The sequence below is a fragment of the Eumetopias jubatus genome, unplaced genomic scaffold (genome assembly GCF_037043125.1).
Source record: "Eumetopias jubatus isolate StellerSeaLion01/CBP00866 unplaced genomic scaffold, mEumJub1_p1.0 scaffold_1, whole genome shotgun sequence".
Taxonomy (NCBI): domain Eukaryota; kingdom Metazoa; phylum Chordata; class Mammalia; order Carnivora; family Otariidae; genus Eumetopias; species Eumetopias jubatus.
Window position 1 is genome coordinate 171,537,121 of NW_028274807.1, and position 20,351 is coordinate 171,557,471.

Consider the following 20,351-nt stretch of genomic DNA (forward strand, 5'->3'; position numbering starts at 1 on the left):
GAAGTACTGAATATGAGATGGGAATGAGACTCAAAGGAGTCTAATTCAGCTAGTACTCATATAACTTAGAAACAATATTTCGTTTGTCTATGTGACATAATTCAGCATCCTTTGAAAACCAAGTGTACAACAAGATTCAAGGAAATTGATATCTTTGCATTGGAGGATCAATAACCAAATGCCACTTGGGGGAACTCGTGCTCTCAGCCTTCTTAGAACTTACAAGCAGAAGAGACTTTTCGTTGATAGCAAGAGATGGGGGGACGTTCTGTGCAGAAATGGTTTTTGGTGCCAGGTGACTCATTTTTAAACAACTTCTACATTTGGCAGATGGTGATAATGCCAGCACTTAACGACAGAGCTGAGTAAATCAGGACGGCATGTTTCCACACTTCTCAGATGCTTATTTCTAAACATTATGTAAAAACCATGTCTTTAAGTACCTCTCTCCAAGGAGTCACAGAGCCTAAGTGAGGCTGCTGCCTCCGGAGTCCATTTTGCCCTCCTATAATGTACCACATTGGCTGGAGCATGGGGAATGGGGATCCAGATACTCACTTTCAGATGCTGAAAACATTAGGCCACAGAGTGTATTTACCACAGACATTTTCTCTCTTGATCATTTCTCACACAAATACCGTCACATTGATAAGACCTTCAAGTCTTCATCAAATTTCCATGTATCACAGACCAATTAAATTATGAAACCATAGACCTATGAGATAGAAGGAACTTATTGTCATTGAGGCTGGGGCAGAAATAACTAACTTTTGAGCAAACATTTTATGCTCCCTCTTCCATGGTTCAGAGTTGCTGCTAAGAAGTGGCTACCCAGGGAGGCAATACATTTCCCAAAGCCCTTTCATTTGTGGAAGCCCATGTGAATAGTATTGGCCAATAGAATGTGAGCAGAAGTGATGTGTGTCACTTCCAGGCAAGGCAGTTAAGAAGAGGGTGTGCCATTTCTTCTCTTTCCCCTTCCTTCTGGATGCAGAGGTCTCCAAGTCTCCAAGAAATGCCAGAACCATGAGATGAGATAAACGTGGGTCCCTGAATCACCACATGGAGGAAAGCCACCAGAAACACTTTTATCAGATTGTTAAATGAGTAATACAGACATTTTTACTGTATTAAGCCACTGAAATTGGGGGTTTGCTCATTATGGAAGCTAGCATTTCCCTAACTAATACAGAGGCTAACTTCCATCTCCCTGTTGAATGGTCTAATTCTCTTTACAACTCATAGGGAGATGAGTAGGAATATCCAGAAGGAGTATGTATAATGTCAAGATGATTGACATTGGGATCAGCCAGACTAGGGCTTGAATTCCTTTTTTAATGCTATATTATGTGCTCTTGGGATGTTCAATTCACTTCTCAGGACCCTGGTTACCTAATCTGTAAAATGGGCATAATAATAGTACTTAAGTCATAATGTGGTTGAGAGAAGTAAAGAAGCTCATTCTTCTAAGACACTAAGTATTCAAGAAATGAAGCCTTCTGTTCTTTTGGCATCATCCTACAAGTGATCATCCTGCCTATGCTAGCGGTAATATTAAAGAGATCAATTTGCAAGTTTTTGTTGTAATCAGCCACTTTCCAGAGGGCCAGGAGAACTTAGGGATACAGGTGGCTTCCCTAATTAGATACTAGGACCATAGAAAACTGGTTGTGGGTAGTGGAATTGGAAACACTGATCCTAGCAGATGCAGGCACCAGGAACTCAGAGACAAAAGACATCAAGGTGTCTGGGCACTAATACCTCTTAGCAATGCCCAGGGTCCTTCAGCTCAGAGGAGATGGGAGTTGCTATTCTAAGATGTACAGGTGAGGTCATGTGGGGTGTGAGGACATGGGCGTCTCTAAGCACAGGGCTGTTCTCCAAAGGAATCTGAAGAAATGGGGCCCTCTCCTAAGGGCTCTATGGAAACCCCAGAGAAGAGGAAGCACCAGGACCAGGAGAAGGCTTGGGAGGAATTCTGCCAAGTGCATAGGAGTAACATGGAGGAGAACAAAGGACAGGGCAAGTCGTCCAAAGTCCACACTCCCTGAAAGAATTAAGTTTCCTGTCTTCAATTCATCTACCAGCTTCTTCAGCTCTGCTCTGAGCCCTGGGGCCCTTTCTCTTCATCCTTTTAGCAGAAGTCTAGAGCGTGGACATTCTGCTGACCCCATGTCCCCCGTGGCCTCAGGGCTGTCCTTGTTTGGCATCAGGAGCCTGAAAGAAGACTCTCCCTTCCCTTCCTTTGCCTAGATGCCAAGGGTTGGAAAAAGCAAAAGCAGACGTTTGGCCCAAAACTACTACAAATAAAGATGAGAACAGCCTGATTCTTGTCGCCCCCAGGAGTGCTGATGGGGAGAGTGATAATTCAGACCGTGTCTTTGTCCAATTTCAAGATCCCTTGGGCCAAGCTATTGAAGCAGACGTCAGGAACCTGGACCCACTAGCTGCTTCAGACCCACTCCCTGAAGAAAAAGGAGGAAAGAAAGAAAAAACAGAAACAGAAGCTCAGTCATCCACAGGTGACGCGGCTGGCCCAGGCCAACTTCTCCATCTGGTTTTCTTTTTCTCCTGTTTTTGTATTGCTGTTGTAATTTATAAGTATTGGAATTTGAACAGATTAGCTTTGGTGGGGCTCAGGCGGGGAAGGGTCTCCATAATGTGAGGGAGAACCACGAAAATTTCAGAAAAAGGTATTTTCCAGATACCTGTCTTGACACCAAAATATTGACCCTTGAAGAAGGAAGGAAGGAAGGAAGAGAGGGAGGGAGGAAGGAAGAAAGGGAAGGAGGGAGGAAGGAAAAGAGAGAAGGAGGGAGGGAGGTAGGAAGGAAGGAAGGGAGGGAGGGAGGGAGAGATGGAGGGAGGAAGGAAGGAAGGGAGGGAGGAAGGAAGGGAGGGAGGGAGGGAGGGAGCAAGGGAGGGAAGGAGGGAGGGAGGAAGGAAAAGAGAGAAGGAGGGAGGGAGGAAGGAAGGAAGGGAGGGAGGGAGGGAGGGAGAGATGGAGGGAGGAGGGAAGGAGGGGAGGGAGGGAGGGAGAGATGGAGGGAGGAAGGAAGGAAGGAACGGAGGGAGGGAGGGAGGGAGGAAGGGAGGGAGGAAGGGAAAGATGGAGGGAGGAAGGAAGGAAGGGAGGGAGGGAGGAAGGGAGGGAGGAAGGATGGGGGAGAGGGCGGAAAAGAGAGAAGGGGGGAGGGAGGGAGGAAGGAAGGAAAGAAGGAAGGAAAAGAGAGAAAGAGGGAGGGAGGGACGGAGAGAGAAAGGAAAGGAAGGAAAGAGGAGGAACTCTTCAGAGTAAATAATAATTTATCTGTGTTTATCTTATATTCTGGTTTTTAGCACCGGCAAGACTGATGACCTCGAAGCAAATGAGGCCGTGAATTAGAACATAAGTGACCCTTCCCCCCCGAAAATACACGCCTGAGACAGCCCATTCCAGCTCTGGACCACTCTGTTGAGCATTCTCCTTTACGCTGAGACAAAATCTATCTGCCTCTGTTTTCTACCCCTGGTCCTCTCCCCTATCTTGGATCCACCCAGAACAAGTCTAATTTGCTTTCACATGTAAAAATCCACAGTGAAGACCTCTCCATGCAGGGATAGAGGGAAAGTGTGGTCTTTGTAGAGGCTTGGTGCTCTGGGGGCAGTTTTCTTCTTTGGAGCAATAGGAGGCAGCTTTATCCATGCTTTTATTGGAGGGATACTGAAGGACTCTCAGCCCCAAGTCTTCCTTCTGAACTCCAGTATTGGCCTCTTTTATTGTCCTTAGTGTCCCCTTATGTGGAGGATGGTCTGGAGGGATCAGGACTGAAGATAGCTAGGTTTGGAGGTGAGAGCATGAGAGGTGACGCAGTTTGTGTCGGAGTACAGCAAGAGAGCCCCCCAAATGCTGGAGATGAGTATATTCAATCAGCACGGAGCATGGCTACTCCGTCCTCACCAAGGCCAGCTGGGAGAGGACCAGGAAGCCAGGAACACCTCCCTCTACCCATCCTTTTCCGACATGTATCACTGAGCCCAGCTTTCCTTGATCCTCCCGCCTCTGTCTATTGTCTTCTTTTTCTAGAATGTTCCTTCCAACAACTGTTGCTGTTGCTAGTGGAGATAAAAGATTTGAGGGAGGAGAAAAGAGAGGATATGCATTTATTCAGGATCTTAAACTCCTTAAAGTCTGCTCGTTGTTAATTCTCCTCAGATAGAACTTACTTTTCTAATCACCTCAGCCTTCTACTCCTATCTTCCCAAACTGATAAATATTGTTTGCTGATCTGTCACCCCCCATTTTCCTTTCTCATGGTAAAAGCTTTCTGAGTTTCCTCTGATGAGCTATCCTTCTCAGTCCACGTGGTTCATTCAAGACTGATCACACACAGCTCACCATCCCAAGGATGAACTGAAGACCACAACCAGAGTCATGGTGATTGGCTTTGGTGTGGAAACATGATGGGAGCCAGTGATGCTCATTGTCACCCTCTCCTGAGGAAAGCCTGTTGAGCAGGAAGCCAACATGAAGAGGAGAAGGAACAAGTGATGAAGAGAGACAAGTTTTGGCTTATGGCTACTCGAGTTGAGTATCTCTCTTGCATCCAAAAGAATTCTGAGAAATACTTGACCCCAGTAAGTCTCAAATTTTGGGGTCTCAAGACCCCTTTGCACTTTTGAAGTTTATTAAAGACCCCAAAGAACTTTCACTTATGTCACAATATTTATATTGATATTTATCATACTAGAAATTAAAATTGGGAAATTTAAAAAATCGCCACTTAATAAAACTAATAACAAACCCACCGTATGTTAATAGAAATAATGTATTTTTATGAAAAATAAGTATATTTTCCAAAACAATATCTTTCATGAGAAATGTGGCATGCTTTACATTTTTTCAATTCTTGTACAAGGTCTGGCTTACTAGGAGAGACCTGAATTCTCATACATGCTTCTACATTAATATATTGCCATATGTTGTTTTGGTTCAAGTGTATAAAGAAAACCCACCTCACAGAGATACATATCATTGGAAAAGAGAGGGATATTTTTATAAACTTCTCAGGGAGTTGTGGATATTCTTTTTTGATATCACCCCCAAACTTGACAAGGGATACTTAAAAAAAAAAAAGATTTATTTATTTATTTATTAGAGAGAGGGAGAGAAAGAAGGGGCAGAGGAAGGAATATTCAAATATCTAAGAAGGCTCCCACTGAGCGCAGAGCCTGATGTAGGGCTCAATCTCATGGCCCAGGAGATCAGGACCCGAGCCAAAACCAAGAGTCGAATGCTTAACCAACTGAGCCACCCAGGCACCCTGACAAGGGGTACTTTCTTTTTTTTTTTTTTAAGGAGAAACAGACTCCCCGCTGAGCAGGGAGCCCGGTGTGGGGCTCCATCCCGGGACCCTGGGATCATGACCTGAGCCGAAGGCAGCCGCTTAACCAACTGAGCCACCCAGGCACCCCCCAAGCGGTGCTTTCTTTTTTTTTTTTAATTTTTTTAAAAGATTTTATTTATTTATTTGAGAGAAAGAGAGAATGAGAGATAGAGAGCACGAGAGGGAAGAGGGTCAGAGGGAGAAGCAGACTTCCCACTGAGCAGGGAGCCCGATGTGGGACTCGATCCTGGGACTCCAGGATCATGACCTGAGCCGAAGGCAGTCGCCTAACCAACTGAGCCACCCAGGCGCCCTAAGGGGTGCTTTCTTAAAGATAAGTTAACAATGTGGAATCTGAAACTATAAAAATGAACTTCTCATATTCTGAATACTCACGAGAGAATGGGAATGATAAAAGGCAAAATAATTACCTTAGAATTAGGAGGAAAATAGTTTTGATTTTGTCAACTTTCTGAAAGGGTTTCAGGGACCTCCAGGGGTCCCTGGACCATACTTTGAGGATCGCTACTCCAGCCTAATCCTCACCAACTCTGATTCTGTGTATTTTTCTAAATTAAACTTCCAAAGAAACGGGAACTGATTTGGCTTATTCAGCCACCATTCAATAAGAAGATCTCTGTTAGTTATTCAGCAAATACTCCTGGGTGCTCCCTGTGATCCAGGCACCATGCTAGGAGCTGGCAGTACAGGGTGAACAAAACAGAACTGGAGCCTACTTGCACATTGCTATCGGTCTAGTGTGGCGCACACACATTAATCACACAGTATAGGTGTAATAGAGCCATATTGTAGACCTGGTTTACAGCACTGGCCTAAGCATCATGAAGGAAGCTACCAAGGGTATCAAGTCAGAACGTGTTATGGGATTGGTTCCTTAATGAAGTGACTTTGAGGAAATAAATAGGACACGTAGTCATTTGCTGGAAAAGTGGAGTAGAGGCGTGGGGGTGGGAGGTACTGGTGTAGCAATGTAGCCTGCTTCTGGTAGAGGAAATAGCATGGGAAATGTCTTAGGGAAGGAGAAGCTGCAGGAAGCCAGCGTGACTGGGAAGGGAAGGTGGAGAAGATCACATTGCAGGAAGAGTCTGGAGAGGTAGACAGACGCCATCTGTTAGAGCACTTGCAAAGGATCATCTTCTCGGCTGCTGGCCGACTTATAAAGGACTGCCTTTGAGTCAGGCACCCATTGCTGGTCCAGTCACCTGGAGCTACAGATGCAGGGTGGTAGCCCATGCCTAAGGGACCACTCAGAAGGCATTGTGCAAGCATGGCGAGCACCTCAAGTGGAGTCACGGTCCCCTCAGAAAATCATATTCCACATCTCATCGCTTCATGGTTGCCTGATGTACACCCATCCTCCAATTTGGAGGCCTTGAAGAGCTTCTCCATTTGCTGGTTCATCTATGCTTGATTTCCTGTAGGGCCCCTGTCACAGGAGGTGCTCTCGAGGGGCAGACTTTGAGATGGAGATCAGCAGCAGGATGTTTATTAGGTAGTGCTCTTGGCGACGACACTCGTGAAAGGAAATGACAGAAGTAGGAGTGGACAGAGGGAGAACTGACCTGCAAGGCAGTCTCAACAAAGGTCTCAGCTGATCTCGTCCTGAACTGTCCTGAGTTGCAACCTCCAGAAGGAAGCATGACCCAGGAAGAAAGCATGGCAAGGCAAGGCTGTTTTCCTCAGTTAAAGCAGTCCCCAGTGTGGGCCGATGACAGAAGGCTGTCTTCCAGCCCCATTCCCAACTCCTGAGGGAAGAATCCTTCTTTCTTGAAGGAAACTTTGAGTGGTGCATCACAGAGTCCGCCACGCTCGTGGATCCACTCAGTAAAAATCATGATGGTGTTTATGAGGACAACAGTGGCCAGGACGTCAGAAGGACTGAATTTTATAAATCAGTCACACACAAAAACTTGTACTTGCTGACTGGGTCCATTCTGCTTGTCTCCCCGCTTTATCCTGTACCCTTTTTCTCTCACCAACGCACTTCATAGGTGCAGGTCTCCATTCTCTTCTCTCAGCCCTCCGAGCTACGAGCTACTCCGGGGCCTTTGCACTGTTCATAGGAATTATCTTATTTGTGTGCTACACTAGGATATTTGCTCCATGAGGGTAGGGACTTTGTGTCATTCATCTTTGGGTCCTCAGAGCCTGGAACACAGTAGACACAAAAATACTGAAAATATCAGTAACTGAGGGGGCGTCTGGGTGGCTCAGTTGGTTATGCATCTAACTCTTGATTTTGGCTCAGGTCATTCTCAGGGTCGGGGGATCAAGTGGAGATTCTTTGCCTCCCCCCTGTCCCCCCCTAAGTAAATAAGATCTTGGGGGAAAAAATCAGTAACTGAGGCCCAGGCAGAGCAAGTATATGGGTTTGCTGAGGCTGCGGTAACAAAGCATCGCAGACCAGGTGCCTTAAACAGCAGAGGTTCTCTCTCACGGTTCTGCAGGCTAGAAGTCTGAACCAAAGCGTCAGGAGGGTTAGTTTCTTCTGAGGCCTGTCTCCTGAGTTTGCAAATTACTGTCTTCTCCCTCTGTCCTCACACGGTCTTCCCTCTGTACCTACGTGTGTCCAGATTTCCTCATCTTAGAAGGGCACCAGTCATACTGGATTAGGGTCTACCCTCATGATCTCATTTTACCTTAATTACCTCTTGAAAGACCCCAGCTCCAGACGTAGGCACGTGCTGAGGTACTGGTTATTAAGACTTCAATACACACATTTGGGAGGAGGGGCGTATGACACAACCCATAACAGCAGGGGACACAAAAAGGCCATGTTATGGGTTTTCTCTCTTAGAAGCCCAGCTATAAGGGCGCCTGGGTGGCTTAGTCGGTTAAGCAACTGCCTTCGGCTCAGGTCATGATCCTGGAGTCCCAGGATTGAGTCCTGCATCGGGCTCCCTGCTCAGCAGGGAGTCTGCTTCTCTCTCTGACTCTCCTCCCTCTCATGCTCTCTGTCTCTCATTCTCTCTCTCTCAAATAAATAAATAAAATCTTAAAAAAAAAAAAAAAAGAAGCCCAGCTATATCACACTGAAGAAGGGGTGAGTTTGGAGTCCTTACGACACACCGGGGACTGTGCTGGTATTTCACAAGCATTATCTGATTTCTCCTCACAACCATCTGCTGAAGTGGTAGTACTCTATCCGTTTTACTGACAAGAAGACGGGGGACTCAGAGGTCTTAAGTACTTGCTCAAGGTCACGCAGTGGGCAAAGGAAGAAGATGGAACTTGAACCTAGATCTCCTGTCCCTGAGCCTACACAGTCAACCGTTTCTGGAGAATATCTGTTGTTTGTCCTCAAGGCCTTCTAACCCCTTGATTTATACTGTTAATATCCTGCATCCACAGGGCTATAATCAGCTTAATTACATGGTATTTTGTGATGTTCTCTCTAAGTCACCTGTAGCCCTCTCCAAGGAGAAGGGAATCATCTAGGGAAAAAAAACACAAAAAACAAGACAGAAGCCCAGATGTTGCCCGCATTCAGGGAAGAGAAGCATGAACAAACCTCTTTTTTTACTCCCAGCCTTGTCAAGTCTAATGCTTTGGTCCCCTCCCTGAAACTTAAACCAGAATCAGAACTTACTTCATTCTCTGTTTCATTAGCTTGGAGTAGGCCCAAGATAAGGTTAAAAATCAAAGAGTCTGTGAAAACTGCAACCAATTATCCTGAAAAATATGCTAAGCCTGAACAGATTTATTCAACGTTGCTTAGTGGGTGGCTTCACAGGACGGAGGCCAAGATTTATCATCTGCTTGGCTTTGCCTTTGATTATTCATTGACTGGGTTGGCTTTCTTGCCATAAGCTGATACAGTCTCCCGTCTCTGAAAAAGGGGGGAAAAATACAAAACACCACATTTACTGATTCTTTTCAAACAGAATGTTTTTTTTTAAGAGAGGCAGACCTGTGGTACTAATGAATATTCCCTGTATTTCCTTTTGAAATCACAGCAGGAGATTAATGAAAAATTTAGTGAAGAGTGGAGAGTGCTGGTGGAATGTTCTACTGATTCCATCGAGTGTTTATTCAAACACACATTATAGTTGCCTGTTATAAGCCTGCACTGTGCTAGATGTTGCCCCAGATTATCTCATCTTGCTTGCATAAAACCCCACAGGGAGGTGTTGACATCCCCACCGTACAGATGAGGAAATCGAGTCTTTAGAATTGCATTGTCCAATATGGTAATCAGTAGCTACGGAAGGTTATTGAAACTTACATTTAAAGTAATTAAAGTTTCTTTTTTAAAGATTTATTTATTTATTTGAGAAAGAGAGAGCAGGGTAGGAGGGACAGAGGGAGAGGGAGGGACAGAATCTCAAGCAGACTCCCCCACTCAGCATGGAGCCTGATGACCCTCACAACGCTGAGATCATGACCTGGGCCGAAATCAAGAGCCGGACGCCTACCTGACTGAGCCACCCAGGCGCCCCATATAGTAATTAAAGTTTTAAAAGTCGGTTCTTTATTTACAACAGCCACATTTCAAGTGCTCAACAGCGATATGTGGCTAATGGCTACTCCATGGCACAGCACAGATCTAGAGCATTTTCATCATCACAGAAAGTTTTACTGAACACACTGCCATAGGATCTAGAGGCAAAGAGACCTGCTATTTGCTTAGTCAGAGGCAAGATTCAAGTCCGGCTCTCTTTGCTCCAAGTCCAGGTCCTTCCCACTATTGCAACACACCCACAGCATCTTTGATCTTCCCAGAGGGGAGACCATTAGCTCCCCAAGGGCAGCAACATTGACCCTGATTTCTTTGGTAATTCCTTGAACTAAAAACTTTTTTCTGCCCTGAAGGGTGTGTTGGGAAATGCTAAAAAATGGCCAGCAGATGGTGTGCATGTCCCATGTCTCATAACTTGGACCATCTCAAGGCACCGCTAAGAGAGGCGCTTGCAAAAGCCAAAAACTTAACTTGTTTTGACAAAGCCCTTATATAGATATTTCCCCCAAAACAGATACAAATGGCCAATAAGCATATGAAAATATGTTCATTGTCATTAGACTTTGGGGAAATACAAATCAAAACCACAATGAGGTACCACGTCATACTCATTAGGATGGCTGTAGAAAGAAAGGGAGAAAGAGAAAAAGAAGAAAAGAAAAACAACAAGCAGAAAAATAACAAGTGTTGGTAAGGAAGTGAAGAAATCGGAATCCTTGTGCACTGTTCGAGGAAATGTAAAATAACACAGCCACTGTGGAAAACAGCGTGAGTTCCTAAAAAATTAAACAAGCATTGCCATAAGACCCAGATTCCACGTGTAAGGATATACGCAAGGGAATTGAAAGCAGGGACTCAGAGAGATAATTGTACACCAATGCTCCTAGCGCTATTACTCACAATAACCAAAAAGTAGAAACAACCCAAATGTCAATCAATGGATGAATGGATAAATAAACATCCATGTTCATACAATGAAATATTATTTGGGGGCGACTGGGTGGCTCAGTCGGTTGAGCATCTGACTCAATTTTGGCTCAGGTCATGACCTCAGGGTTGTGAGATGGAGCCCCACGTAAGACTCTGCTGTGAGAGGGGAGTCTGCTTGAGATTCTCTCTCTCCCTCTCCCTCTGCACCCCCTCGTGTGTGGGTATGGGTGTGTGTGTGTGTGTGTGTGTGTGCTCTCTCGCTCTCTCTCTCAAAAAAAAAAAAAAGATAGAGGGGCGCCTGGGTGGCTCAGTCGTTAAGCGTCTGCCTTCAGCTCAGGTCATGATCTCAGGGTCCTGAGATCAAACCCTGCATTGGGCTCCATGCTCAGCGGGGAATCTGCTTGTCCTTCACCCCACCCCCGGTTCATGCTCTCTTTCACTATCTCTCTCTCTCTCTCTCAAATAAATAAATAAAATCTTAAAAACAAACAAACAAACAAAACAAGGATAAAGAAACTTTTTCTTTTAAGATTTTATTTATTTACTTGAAAGAGAGAGGCAGGCAGAGGGAAAGGGAGAAGCAGACCCCTGCTGAGCAGGGAGCCTGTTATGGGGCTCGATCCCAGGACCCTGGGATCATAACTTGAGCCAAAGGCAGACGCTTAACTCAATGAGCCACCCAAGCACCCGAGAGAATCTTGCAGTTTTCTAGGAGGGGTTTGGTTGCTAGGTGGGGAGAGAGTCCTCCAGGAGTTTAGGAAAAAGGGAAGGCCACGACCTCAGTGCCATACCTGGCTCTGCCCACATTCAGCTCTGTTGAACCAGGCAAGCTTACTACTTTCTAGTACCTGCATGAACAGAAAGAAAGACGGTCTAGACATTAGTCTAGCTAGCATCCTTATCTCACACCTTCGATGACAAAGTCCCACTTTTTTGCAAAGATACCTTCTTTTCCCAAGATGTGGGACTTTCAGGAACCCAGAGGATACGTGGAACAACAGATGCCCATTGCCCATCTCCGGAAATGCTGATGTGCACAGTGAAACATGGCCTTTAAGAATTATTCTGGGGGCGCCTGGGTGGCTCAGTTGGTTAAGCATCTGCTTTCTGCTCAGGTCATGATCCCAGGGTTCTGGGATCGAGCCCCGCATTGCGCTCCCTGCTCAGTGGGGAGTCTGCTTCTCCCTCTCCCCTTGTTCCTTCCCCCCACTGTGTGCTCTCTCTCTCAAATAAAATCTTAAAAGAAAAAAAATAATTATTCTGTCTACCCCCTCCCATGATTAACAGGCATGAAATTTAGTACCATTCTCCACCCAGGCCTACCTGGTCCCACCCAAGCTCACAGATCCACAGTAACAGGGGTCCTCATCATAAATGATAGGTATTTTCCTCTCCATCCCCCTCGCCAAGATCCAGTCTGAGACTCACGTGTCCCAGGGTGTTGTGACACAGGATCTCCCAGTCCTGGTAACTGCTATTGCTGTGAGGTGTGGTCCAGCACAGGGAGGGGTTGGGATGGCCAGGGAGGCTCTGGCTAGGGTCCCACTTTCAATCACAGAAGTAGAGGGCTGTTTCTCAGAAAGCTGCTCTTGCTCATGCTCCTTATCTGAGCTCTTGAAAGCTTCCACATAGTGAAGCACCCACAGAGGATTTTGATCATGGTGGTTCTTGTCTTGTAGGAACCAGTGGTCCCCCAGCCCATACTGGCATTGACAGATCCCAGAGCAAGACCACAGCAAGTGAAGAAGCTTCCTCTCCAGCATCACCATGGTGGCCAGACCTGGGCCTTCCAGAGCTCGTCCCGCTCATGGGCCACCTTCCCGTGTGTGTCATCCTTCATGGTGATAAACAGGTTGAGCATAAGCAGTGTGGCAATGACAGCAAAGACAGAGTAAATGATGCCAAATGTGAAGGGCAAGTTCACTTCATAGTTGGCAGGCCCATCCATGATGGTGAGGAAAAGCTGAAAGGTGTTGAACAGTGCCATGGGGTAGTGGTGGAATTGTCCCAGATTGGCTGGGTTCTCTCTCTGGAAAATGACATAGAATTCTGAGGCAAGCCCCAGAATAACAAAGCCATCAGCTGGCAGAAAGGTGTCACGTCTCCAAAAATCATCTTCTAGGAGTGCCTGGCTGGTTCAGTCAGTAGAACATGCAACTCTTGACCTCTGGCTTATGAGTTCAAGCCCCATGTTAGGTGTAGACATTACTTTATAAAATAAAATAAAATAAAATAAAATAAAACCAAAAATCATCTTCTGGATCATGATGGTGAAAGGACAGAGCATCTGGAATCCTCCAGCGAGGTACATAACACTGCACCAACCCAGCACCAGGGCGACGGACATGGGCACCATCTCTCCATTCATGTTGGAGAGCCACATCCTCATGTTCACAAGCACCATGCAGGCATAGGTGATGACAATGACACAGAACAGCCCCCAGAGGACAGTCTTTCCCAAATAGCAAGAGGCACCAACACTGAAAATGCCCAGGATCTCTAGAAGTGGGATGACCACAGTTCCAAGGATGGTCACCAACTCCCGCACCAGCCAGACGTTATCCCGGTGAGTCACATAGGCCTCCTGCAGAGGTTTCTGTTGGAAAATGGTGTTATCTCAGGAATCTGTGCAGTTGTCCATACGGAACTTGAAGGGGAAGTAGACGTAGCAGATTATGTAGAGTGAGAACATAGAAGTACCACTGCCCATATTTCTTCCACTTGAAGCTCACTAGCTGCTTCACTGGGGTCTGGTCCAGGATCTGGTGAGCCTCCTGCTTCCTGGGGGAGATCATGAGCTCTAGAAAGCACACCTCTTCTCCCCAGGAGTTGATCTCTGTGAGGTCATAGAGAGTGGAGGTCAGTGGCCCATAATTCCACTGTATGTGCTTTGGCTTCTGCATCAGGTGCTGGAACATTGCAGGCTTGGCCTCCACACCAGCCAGCTTGAAGGGGGTGAGACCCTGGTGATTGGGCATGCTTGAGGTCCCAGGACTGCAGGTGGTCGCTGCGCCCATTGGGGGACAGCAGCAGGGTGTTCATCTGGCAGGCAAAGGTTTTGTTGGGCTGGAGGATGAGGATGTGTAAGATGGTCTTTCCCAGGGTGTCCAGGGCCCAGACACTGGCTCCATGCTTGGTGAGCAGCCTCATGATCTCCTCACTGCCCACACAGGCAGCCAAGGACAAAGGGTGCTCCCCAAAGTAGATAAGGTTGCAGGGGCTATGGTGGACAGCTGTGCCTGTAGCTCTTGCAGAGATGCTGGCCCTGTGGGCAAGCAGGGCTCACACGGAGTGCACATTCTGGTTCACGATGGCTATGTACAGAGCGGTCCAACCTATGGAAGGCTCGCCCATGGTGGGCTCCTTGACCAGCTCCGGGGCAGCTTCTGTCAGCACATGGCTGCCTCGAGATTGTCCCAGAGGACTGTTATATGCAATGCCACCAAGGACTTAGCAGCAGCTGAGGAAGAGGCAGGGTCTGTTTGGGGTTGGGACTGAGAGTGAGTGTATCTTCCATGTGACTTGTGTATGCAGCTTGCAGTATGCAGCTTGCAGTTTGCAGCTGCGGGGTGTGTCTGTGTGTGTGTGTGCGCGTGCGTGTGCACGTGTGTGGCCACTCATTTTGTTGCAAGACATAGCCTATAGATACCATTGGAATTGTGCACTCTTCGTCTCTCTCCCCTCCCTACTCCCTCTCTTTACGTTCTTTTTCGTATCACTTAGAAACTTGGCAACAAAGATGTTTACAAACTGGAAAATACAGACAACTACCTTCAATGTCAACTCCCTTGGCTTTAAATATATCTGGCTGTGGATAACTCTGAAATGTACATCTCAAGACAGACCCATCCCTGAACCTCTGTATTTATCTGTCTACTTGATACCACACTCGAGCATCAAAGAGGCATTTCAAAATGAATTTGACTGAAAAGAAATTCTCATTTCCCTGACCCTTTGTCTCCCAAACTTGTTCTTCGCCTGCTTCCCTCTTTCTATAAATAACACCATCACCCACACAGTTATTCAAGCCCAAACCCTAGGCGTTTGTCCTTTAGTGATCCCTTTCTCATACGCACGCATGCACATATGCGCGCGCACACACACACGCACATCACATCACTCTGTCAGCAAATCTTGGTGGTTCTACCTCAGAAAGAGATCTCGAACCTGTTTACCTCTCTCCATCTCCAGGGCACCTCCTTCATCCAAGCTGTCATCCTCTTTTGCAGCTGAAAACCTGTGCTTTGACCTTTGTCCTCCTCTAAAATCAAATCAGAACAAGTCACTCCCTTTATTTATTTATTTATTTATTTATTTATTTATTTATTTATCTATTTTCCTTTATAAAGGAAATTCTTAGAACTTCTTTTTCTTTTTTTAAGATTTTATTTATTTGTCAGACAGAGAGAGAGAGAGAGAGAGAGCTCACAAGCAGGGGGAGCAGCAGGCAGAAGGCAAAGCAGGCTCCTCCCTGAGCAGGGAGCCCAATGCGGGACTTGATCCCAGGACCCTGGGATCATGACCTGAGCTGAAGGCAGACGCTTAACCTGCTGAGCCATCCAGGTGTCTGAAGTTACTCCCTTTAGAATAAAACTCAAACTCCTGGAGTTCTTGTAGGCCTACAAGACCCTACAAAGTCTGGCCCCTGCTTGCCCGTCTGATTTCACCTTCTAGGACTCTCCTGGTCCTAGAAGAGTCCCCATGGGGCTTCTCAAGTACCCCGAGCCCATTCCTACCTCATGGCTTTTGCATGATCTCTGGTCTTGATTCAGGAGTTATCGGCACAGAGAGGCCTTCCCTGATGACTCTATCTACAGTGGCCTCCTTCCAGTCTCTAAGCCTTCAGAACATGCACCACAATTGTAAACGACATGGATGCTGTCTCCTTACTTGTTTCCTAGTTTGGTGTTGGTCTCCCACACTAGACCATAAGCTCTTCTTTCCTAATGGAATTTGAACTCAAATCAAACCAACTCCAAAGTTCCAGTACATTTCAAAAGAGAAGGAAAAATGCATCCATAAGAACTTAAATATATAAAAGCATGTTTTCCATTAAAATTGCCCTCTTGTCTTCCTATCTTCAAAACCCCTTTGGCATTCTTGCTCTGAATTTCCTTCAGAACAAAGCTATTCAAATACTTGATCATGACATTGTTCGAAATGGGCTATGATACAGGAAATGGAAAAGACCACATTTTAGAACAGTATTGATAAAATCCTATTTCTTCAAATTAAAGGTAGTGTTCACTCTTAATGGACTGTGCTCATGACATACCATCTTTTAAATGTTTTCACTGACACCCAGAGGAGGTTTTACTTAGTTATACCGCACACTTCTGTATCACTTAAATTCAGTACAATACACAAGCATTGATTCAATTCTTTTACCCCAAGCTTACATCGCATATTTGACAAAATCTTGTTCAACCCAATACTGCGCATCTACTGTATGCCACGTACTAAGTGCTGTGGAGTGGCAGAGATGGATAAAACACAATCCCTGCCCCCAAACCTCACAGTCTGTGACCAAGAATATCATCAGCGAGCTTGATCACTGACCTTGGTCTCAAGAATTTGCTCTGAAAAATTTTTGGCTCTTTTCAAAAAACAAAATCTTTTTCAACAAGCAAAACCATAGAAAATTCTTCAAGAAGGGCGGGACAAATAAAATCCTGCCTGCCTCTGAAGATATTTCCAAAAGAATACCAAAAGTCTTTGGAGAAAAAATAGCAAATGAAATAAGTCTTTGGTTGCCAAAAAGGCCTGGATGACTATCATTTATATGGTGTATAAAATCTGGCACCCCCCCAAAAAAGTCATTCTCATTTCCTTAAAACCGGAGTTTTTAGTTTTATCACAACCCCTTTTTCTTAAAAGAAATATTTTTGTTGCCTTTACATTGCCTTTACTACACTGAACAGAAATTCATAGAGAATATAATACCTACAAACATTTCTAAGAATCAGTATATTGCTCTAAATTTCATGTAAGGAAGAAACAAAAGATATGATTTATAGTACAATATGCATTTCAATACAAAAGTGCTCAGATGATTTAGGAAGACAGTGAGAAGTCAAATATTTGCCCCTACTTTTTTTTTTTAATTTTATTTATTTATTTGACAGAGAGAGACACAGCGAGAAAGGGAACACAAGCAGGGGGAGTGGGAGAGGGAGAAGCAGGCTTCCCGCAGAGCAGGGAGCCCGATGCGGGGCTCGATGCGGGGCTCGATCCCAGGACCTGGAACCATGACCTGAGCCGAAGGCAGACGCTTAACGACTGAGCCACCCAGGCGCCCCTATTTGCCCCTACTTTTAACGAAGACATCTGGATTTCAGAAGAGTGAGACAATGCTCAACAGAAAGTTGTTGACCATTTCGCTTTATATGTGCTATTTCCAAATAAGGACTAAAAAGGCATACATAAAATGTCCACAAATGAAACAGCTATAAGTAAAGACTGATGCAACTGTGTGGCACTAATGATTCAGATCCCAAGCATGGTACTGCCATTAATGATGTCATTTTCCAAAATGGCGGACAACTCTTAGTAAAGTGATAGAGGCTTGCTTTCATTTATGCAGTAGTACCATACTGGGAAGCTTTGTGGTTATTAAAACCATACTGGTATTTCTGTTTATATGGGAGAAAGAGAGTGAGGACCTATGGTAAGGTAATGGAAAGTAAGTTCTCACCGTGGTAAATGTATGGTGGGACATTACTTTCTTTTTTTTTTTTTTTAAGAGTTTATTATTCATTTGAGAGAGAGAGTGCATGAGTGGGGTGGAGGGGCAGAGGGAGAGGGAGAAGCAGACTCCCCACTGAGGAGGAAGCCTGCCTCAGGGGACCCTGGGATCGTGACCTGGGTCAAAGGCCGATGCTTAACAGGCTGAGTCACCCAGGTGCCCCATGGTGGGACATTTCAAACCCTCAGGGACTCAAGACAACTCTTGCCCCACAGGCCTGCCTCACAGTGGCCCCCAAAACCAGTAGGACATGAGACTTTCCCATCTCCACCTCCACACCCCTGCAATCCCTACGAAAACCAAAAGTGCCCTCACAAGGAAACATCCCCTGAGGACGGTACTATCGCCTTTGAGAAGCACTTCTTTAAAGTTGCAGCTCTTAGGAGAACTTCAGGTCTCTCAGACATTTTGGGGAGGTTACTGCAATGCCCAGTCTGTACTCTACCACCCAGCTGGGAATCCAAGGGGTAGCAGCAGAAGAAATGACATTAGCTCCAGAAAAGAACAATCCTGCCCCTTTGAGTGGTATGCTTAACCTCAGGCAGTTGGTGAAACTCCAGCTCCAAAGAGCACACAGTACTAGGGAAATACATAGTGACAGCAGGAAACTAGGCCAACAGATGACACGGACAGAGTGGCCCCGTAAGACACAATAGGGCATGCTAGAACAGGAAGGTAAGCTGTAGCCACAGGAAAACATGGGGGTGTATGGCAGGATTCCACCCACAGGACAAGGCCCCAGTTGTTGAAGAAAGAATCACAGTGTAAGGACACCTCTAGAAATTCAGAGAGAGAGAGAGAGATGAGTAGAGATGATAGAGGGTATTGGTTAGGAATTTTAGCCTTAGGGGTGCCTGGGTGGCTCAGTCGTTAAGCGTCTGCCTTCGGCTCAGGTCATGATCCCAGGGTCCTGGGATTGAGCCCCACATCGGGCTCCCTGCTCCGCGGGAAGCCTGCTTCTCCCTCTCCCACTCCCCCTGCTTGTGTTCCCTCTCTCGCTGTGTCTCTCTCTGTCAAATAGATAAAATCTTAAAAAAAAAAAAAAAAAAAAAGAATTTTGGCCTTAGGATTAAGCAGGTTCAAATCCCAGCCCCTCCACTGATAAGTGTGACCTTGGGGCCAGTTGTATTATTTCCCTTTGAATCAGTTTCTTCATCTATAAAATGGGCACTAATGATAGTCTCTATCACATGAGGTTGTCCTGGGCATGAGATGAGGTCATAGGTAAGGTGCTTAGCATGGTGCCTGGGGGGCCTGTGAGCTGCTCAAGAGTAGGAGTGTCTAGTTTTTTTTTAATTTTTAAAAATATTGTATTGATTTATTTGACAGAGAGATAGAGAAGAGCACAAATAGGCAGAGGGAGAGGGAGAAGCAGGCTCCCCACTGAGCAGGGAGCCTGAGGTGGGGCTCGATCCCAGGACCCTAGGATCATGACCTGAGCCGAAGGCAGATGCTTAACGACTGAGCCACCCAGGCGCCCCTGGGACTATCTAGTTTTTTTCCCCTTTCTCCCCTGGAGTACTTGATGCTGAGTAGGCACAGATCAACCCTAGTTGTATGAGCTGACCGGGAAGGTCTTGTAAAAGGTACCATTCTCACTATCAAGGATGATATAGAGAAAAGGAACGGAACCCTGGAGCCAGGGTAGGAAGTGGGGACTTGGTTTCTATACTGTGGCACAAGATCACAGGCAGTACCTTTCACAAGAGGAAACCAGATCAGCCTAGCAGCTGAACCAAGGCTCCTGAAACCTCTGAGTGAGGAAGGCACTGGTCTCGGTGCCTGGGGGCCATTGAGCTCCTAGGACAACTAGGAGAAAGCCTCACCGGCCTACCACGGTGGGAAGAGAACCGAGGGGCCAGACAGCCACCGGGCACCATGGCGCACTGGGAGGAGGTCTCGGCCAGACCCAGGGGAGTACTCTGCTGGCCTGCAGACCTGTGGCCCCACAACAGGAAGGGCGGGCCTGCCTTCTCCCCTCTAGGAGCTGGACATAGCAGAACTAAACAGGAGTCATACAAAGTAAGAGGAAAGTAGGCCAGCCCTGGCTCCTTCCCCCTTACCAGCTCCATATCACGTCACTCTTCCCTTTGTGTTCTGAGCTCCAGCCACACTGGCCATTTCCTTGTTTCTCGAAAATGTGAAGCTCCCCCACCCACATCCCCACCACCCACTCTTTGCCTGGCTAATTGCTGCTCACCCTTCAGGTCTTGGTTCAAACATCACTTCCTCAGTAAGGCTGTCCCTGAACTCCCAGGTTAGGTGCGGGGCTCTCCCACTTAGTCTTGTCCTTATCAGTTCTGGCCTTTTGCCTCTTCACATCTCATGCAATTATAATTAGTATTCTATGTAGGATTCAGCTACACTCTCCCACGAGACTGGACATTCCTGAGGGTAGACACTACATGGAGTCCATTACCCCATATCCTCTGCTAGGCAGCCCGGTACCTGGTACATGGTTAGCCCTCAGTAGATGTCAGTAGAAAAGAAACTGGATGGGAAGAGGAAAGGAGCCCCAAAACTCAGGTTAGGGTTACTGGGTTTGTCCTAAAAGATAATCAGATCCATAGACTAACTCCACTCTTAAGAAAACCAGGTCACCAACATTCCTGATTGAATATTCATTTTGCAGCAACTTCTCACCCTACTTCAAGGCCTAGCTCACAGTGAAGATTTATGTCATCCTCTTCTCTCAGACGCAAATGACTGTGGTAGCAAATACTGTGATTTATTTCCCTCTCCTCCCTGCGCTCCAACAGGATGCCATGAATGATGTCAGGTGCACCATCCCTTTGATCTTGCTGGTGAGAAAATATATTTGGTACGAAAT

General features: G+C 46.2%; 1 pseudogene; it reads right to left on the minus strand.

Annotated features, from left to right (window-relative positions):
* Nucleotides 1–12,144: 12,144 nt before the first annotated feature.
* On the minus strand, nt 12,145–19,978 carry LOC114207634 (transient receptor potential cation channel subfamily V member 5-like; annotated as a pseudogene).
* Between the last annotated feature and the right edge of the window lie 373 nt (nt 19,979–20,351).